General features: G+C 43.5%; 1 protein-coding gene across 1 annotated transcript in view; it reads right to left on the bottom strand.

The window, feature by feature from the left end:
- The window catches only part of LOC308156308 (myosin-IIIb), a gene marked incomplete at both ends in the record, with an annotated part of 39,783 nt that overhangs the window by 25,761 nt on the left and 9,022 nt on the right, over positions 1-5,000 (bottom strand). The window lies entirely within an intron of this gene.

Raw genomic sequence — 5,000 nt, 5'->3', positions numbered from 1 at the left:
TAGTGCGTATGTTAGGTTTCGGAGAGTTCCAGAGGCGGGGAGCAGAACGGCTAAAGGCTCTAGATCCCATAATAGTCAGGCGGGCAGAGGGTATGATGACAAGTTGGTTGGCAGAGGAGGATCTGAGACTACGGGAGGGAGTGTGAGTAAGGAGTTCAGTCTTATCAGATACACACTGTAATACTGTATGATACAACACAATTACAGCTCTCCTGACCGTGCCAGAGAGGCCTTTCACTTCCTGGCTAGGCCAAAGTCGTGAAGGCTCAGATGCTGATACAGTGAAACCACAATACCACACAACAACTAGGCCAAGGGTTCTGCTAATGAGGAAATTGACGATGTGTGACACCACAGGAATGGGTGGAGGAGGAGAAAACGTTTATCAGAATCAGAATCAAAATCGCTTTTATTACAATGTACGAGTAAAGTTCACAAGAGTAAAATTCTTAGGCTCCGATTCTTCGACATTGGCATTGCAGCAGAATACAAAATCGACAATAATAGAATAAAGTAAATACGTGAGGTAAATAATCAAATAAATAAAAAGTAGAGTAAGGTAATGAAGTGATAAAGTGATGGTAGTTGTACTGCAGTAGAACAGTAGTGCAAAATGCTGTGCAGGTCACAATGAGATGAAATGCAATATCATACAGTACCATTGTATGGTATGGTATGGTATGGTTTACGAAGAGAATATAAAAGCCAGGAATAAAATAGCATTGTGATGGTTTCTGCACTTTTAGCAAGTGGCACTTTGACTATAAACCCACATTAAGATCGTTTTAATCGTTTGTCATTTTGCAACAACGTTGACAAACTTGCGACACAGGACATCCTTTACAGCAGGGGTCGGCAATTAGGTTTGGCCTCGGGCCAATTTTTTTGGGAGCCACTAGATGGCGGGCCCGAACGTTTTTTTTTTTCTATTTTTTTTTTTTTTTTTCCTAACACCAGGGGAGCCACCCCTCCTAAATTTCGTTGTTTGGTACCTGTACTGTAGCAATGACAATAAAGACCATTCATTCATTCCATTCATTCATTCATTCATTCATTCATAAGTAATTGATTGTTAAAAAATGTGACACGTTCTAATGCTTTGACTTTTCTTTCGAAAAATGTACACATCGCTAGTCAACTAACACAGCTTGTTTTGTGAGCCTGCTAACAATGTAAAGTAGTGTTGTAGTTAACTAGGTAACAATGTAAAGTAGTGTTCTAGTTAACAAGATAACAATGTAAAGTAGTGTTGTAGTTAACTAGGTAACAATGTAAAGTAGTGTTGTAGTTAACTAGGTAACAATGTAAAGTAGTGTTCTAGTTAACTAGGTAACAATGTAAAGTAGTGTTGTAGTTAACTAGGTAACAATGTAAAGTAGTGTTGTAGTTAACTAGGTAACAATGTAAAGTAGTGTTGTAGTTAACTAGGTAACAATGTAAAGTAGTGTTGTAGTTAACTAGGTAACAATGTAAAGTAGTGTTGTAGTTAACTAGGTAACAATGTAAAGTAGTGTTGTAGTTAACTAGGTAACAATGTAAAGTAGTGTTGTAGTTAACTAGGTAACAATGTAAAGTAGTGTTGTAGCTAACTAGGTAGCAGTCCAATCCATTACGTTGCAGTATTTTGGCTTGACTAGCAAGTTTGTGTTGTGATTCTCAACAACGTTGAAACGTAGTTTCACCCTTTTCCATAGTTTTGAATAATAAATGTGTGGACTGACGATGTAGCGCAGCCTAGCTTATTCTAATAATTATTTAACATACTTTCATTCTGAATGATTCCCCCCTCCTCCCAGACAAGGTCACATTATTATTGGATTGGTTGTTTGCCTGCCGGGTGAAGTTAGCTAAACATTTAACCTGCTAACTAGCAAGAGAAACATCATGTCACTCTCCAAAGGTGTAAAGAGGAAAGTTGACGGTGAAAACAGGGCATTTAAAGAGGAATGGACAGCGAACTATAATGTTCATCCTACCTGGTTTCATCAACGCAAAGATGTGAGACTCACATCTTCCGTGCTCACAATGTTCCCTTTCTATACATGCGAGTCGTCCTTTTCCTCAATGAATGTGATAAAGACGCACGAGAGGAATCGATTGATGCAAAAAAAAACTGGAGAACTGCCTGCGGATTAAAGTGACGTCCATATAACCAGATATCAAGCAAATACTGACCGATGGGAGATGCCACTTTTCACATTAAGTGAGTACCAAGCCTGTCGTTATTGTATTTAATAACCTAATTGTATTTTTTATATTTTGAATGAATGGCTCATTGTAATTATTATCCCTAATAGCGTGTTTGCTCTGTCGTTTCAGGAGCATAGGCCTATGCACCACCACCCCTCGCATAAGCGGATTACTTTTCTTTCTTTTCTTTTTTTCACCGATTTTGTTGTCAATGTTTTTCAGAATATTAAACTGAATTTGCTTTGTTACTGTTCATATGTGTGTTGCAGTCACATATACGTAAACATTACGTTTGAATTATTTACTGAGCTGGTGTTATTTTTTTCAAACCACACACGGCTATTTCAGCACTACACGTTGTCCACCTACTTATGATTCACTATGAGGGGTTCAGCGTCAGTGCGCTTCGGTGCACCCCGCTGCCTGATTGTCTGTCCCTGTGTCATTCACTCTCAACATGGATAAAAGTACAATAAGCATTATTCAGGTGGAGGTAGATTCTCTATTCGGACATTATAGGCGCTATATGTGGGACTGTCGGTCCGATATTGTAAAAAAAAAAAAAAGAAAAAAAAAAGGTGGATTCTCAAAATATTCTGCTGGGCCAAATATTATTGGTGATGGGCCAGCAATGGCCCGCGGGCCGCCTATTGCCGACCCCTGCTTTACAGCATGTCAACACAGCAGTTTAGACTAAACCTTTCTCCATTCTAACTTCCAGTTTTCCCCTTCCTTTCTACGTGAAGGCCGAACGCGGAGGACAGTCTAGAGCACACAGTGAACCTTGGTCAGGAAGACATTTAGGCTCCAAACACTGTCCCGTGTAAAGTGGTCAGCAGGTTAGGAAACCGTTAACCACAGACTCCATCTCTGCTAGTCTTTATGGGTTAGACTGCCCCATTCTGGCTCAAGTCTCTTTCCAAGACCTGGATCCAACCAAGAACACATACGACCACAAGAGGACAGCGAGAGGAAATGGAAGACGAGGAAACTCTGGAAAAATATGTTATGACTGCTGGAACCTGTGTGTTCCTTCTCTGGCGCGCTCTCACCCAACACTTTCCTGCTCTCTCTCACACACCCACACTCTCTCACACTCTCTCTCTCTCTCTCTCTCTCTCACACACACACACACCCACACTCTCTCTCACACACAACGTTTCTCTTGTGGTTGTTTTGATTGTGTTGCCGACAGAAGGAGTGTCCTTGAACCTCTACAGAGTTAACACTTTGAGGATACATCTGGTGAAAGCATACTTCCATTCATATACAGTGCTACATCCACACACACACACACACACACACACACACACACACACACACACACAGACAGAGATACACAGACACACACTATGCATGATTAATGTACTGTACAGGAAATGTATGACAACAATGACTGTCCATACCAACTGACCCTGATGTGACCTGTTCCTGTACAACTCCAGACAGTTCATAACTGAACAACCACCAACACCTAAACACACTCTGGAAGACAGACTGCTGGAATCCCAGCCGGTCACTCTTTACATTGCTGTGACCTTGTACTGCAGTTACCACATTGCATCCTACATTTTGGTGCGCTCACTATCAGGACTGCTAGTACTGTAGCCTATGTCGGCCAGGGGAGGCTGCCGGAGGTAGAAATCGGAGGACGGGGCTCATTGTAATGCCATGGAACGGAACGAGGAAACACACAAACACACACACAACACTGCTATCAAGGCAGCTGTGTGTAAGGCATTTGTGCTGACGAGCCAGATATGAGAATCAAACCCACATCTCCTCTGGGATGAAGCTAACCACATCCGTATGTCTGTAGACACCAGTCAGCCAGGAATAGCGCAGCGTCAGCGAATGACTCACCGCACCCTAATAAAGTGTCAAACAGCCTCTCCCTGACCCCCCGAGCTCACAGGCAAGCTGCCGCCAATCACCCCCACCAGTGAGTCCCATGGTAGCTCCCACCCAGGGCCAAGACAGCGTGCAATTCCCCCCGGACGGATCGCCGTCAGGAATTTCCCACACTTCCTACCGTCTCATCCCCCGCTGAGACTCTCTCCCGGCCGTGAGAACAGCAGCGAGACACGTGTGAGAACACGGAGACCGGAGAGACCCTCGGTCAAGTCGGAGTGTTTATTCTAGAGCAGAGGACACCACGGAGAGGGGGGGGGGGGGGGGTAGGGAGGGGTGGATGAGGAGGATACAGACAACATCCATGGTCTTAAAGTGTTGTGTTTTTCAAAATCATCCGTGGCCCAATATAATACCAGTTTATGTTGGGGGGGAGGGGGGGGGGGTGGCGGGGGTTCAGTAAACCTGTATGGGAACAACACTGCATACGCACACAGTATACTAACAACAACATCCAAATTAAACAAAGTAAATACAACCAGTGATTTCCCTTCACAATCCCTACATACGAGCAGAAAAGATTGGGTTATCATAGTATGATTTGGATAGTGAATCATAATTTCTAGTATCTGATCCTGACACCTACACTGTAAGAGGGAGAGACCTGCCTGACAGCCAACTCACTCACTCTCTCTCTCACACACACACACACAGACACAGTCTTTCTCCCCCCCCCCCTCTCTCTCTCTTACCCTCACACCCCACATCCTCTCCTTCTCTCTCCCCCTCACCGTACCGGCAGACAGCCTTTGCATATTGCATCTAATCTAGAGATCTCCTCTCAAAGACTCATTTCCTTCAGACTTAACAGGGTTTCCCCATCTGATCCATGTGAACAAGGCCATAGTAGAGAAGTCCTAGTGTGTGTCCAGCGCACAGCTTAATCACTCATTAACTTT

Source organism: Nansenia antarctica (genome assembly GCF_963989245.1).
Source record: "Nansenia antarctica genome assembly, chromosome: 4".
In the NCBI taxonomy this organism is placed as follows: Eukaryota; Metazoa; Chordata; class Actinopteri; order Argentiniformes; family Microstomatidae; genus Nansenia; species Nansenia antarctica.
This window is presented reverse-complemented; position numbering and strand designations above follow the sequence as displayed.